Raw genomic sequence first — 1,134 nt, 5'->3', positions numbered from 1 at the left:
CTCTTGTCTCCTGGTGCCTGTCTGTATAGAAGTTTTTTGGATGTGGGACATTGGAGATGACATACTGAAATGCATTTTGGAAAGCCTGCTTTGATGTGGATGGGACAGAATGAGAAGCAGGCAATTTGAGTGAAAGCCCTGGAAATGGTTTTGTGATAGACATTGTCAAGTTCATAGACTGTGAGCTGAGGCAGTGCCTTCACAAGAGTGATATTTGAAAACAATGTTTTGCCCTCAACAGTGCTGCTTGAGGGATCTTCCTCAAGGGAGTGGAGGTGGGTGACCCTTGAAACCAGCCTCTTGAATCCTTAATGCCTGTTCTGCAAGGATTAGACCTTCAAATTGTGTCTTTGGGGGTGAATAAGCTTGGCAAATCCCTCATGGATGAACCAACACTAAACAAAGGCAGTTTGCTCTGAATGCTGCCCTGCACCAGATGCTAAGAGCAAAGCGTGGTGAGAGATGGTTTCTGAAATGTCAAAGTCGTGATTTGGATTCCTTTGCCCCAGCCTAAGGCAGAACGACCTCAACTCCTGGGAGAACCTGGAACCAGGATTCACCAGTCTGAGGGGGTCGGAATCCACAACTCCGTGGCCACATCCTGGCTTGGGCCCCTAGCCTGTTCTAGCCAATCTGAGCATAGTGAGGTTGGGTTAGACTGGAGGGGCTGGCTGTGTGCAGGAGGCCGAGTGAGCTGCCTGCTAATGGGGCTGGGCCACCCCGTGCTGCTCCCTGGAGGCCGGACAAGGCTGGGATTGTTCCCTGGCTCCCCTTTGTCTCATAACTCCCCGCCCTGGCCTGGCCTGCCTTCCCAGCCACTCTCCCTCCATCAGCCTGGCTGGCTGGCAGGAGCCTGGGACTCCACCCGTGGAGCCCTGGTCCTGCCGACCCACCAGCTTAGGAGCACCTGCCAAGCTCTGGGTAAGGATGCTCATCTTCTGGGGAAATACGTAAAGGGCCTGCTCCAGCCCCACATTTCTGTGGCAGCTGTACACACCCCCACTCTACTCCAGAGATCTCCAAACCCTAAGGGTAGGGACCCGGAGGGAAGATAGACCCCAGCATCTTCTCACCTCTCCCTTGTCCGCTCCTGGGAGGGGCAAGGGATACCCCGGGAGGCCTTCATCTTAAAGT

This window comes from Cynocephalus volans, chromosome 8 (genome assembly GCF_027409185.1).
Source record: "Cynocephalus volans isolate mCynVol1 chromosome 8, mCynVol1.pri, whole genome shotgun sequence".
NCBI lineage: Eukaryota > Metazoa > Chordata > Mammalia > Dermoptera > Cynocephalidae > Cynocephalus > Cynocephalus volans.
The sequence above is the reverse complement of the archived record's forward strand: the minus strand, read 5'-3'. Positions refer to the sequence as shown.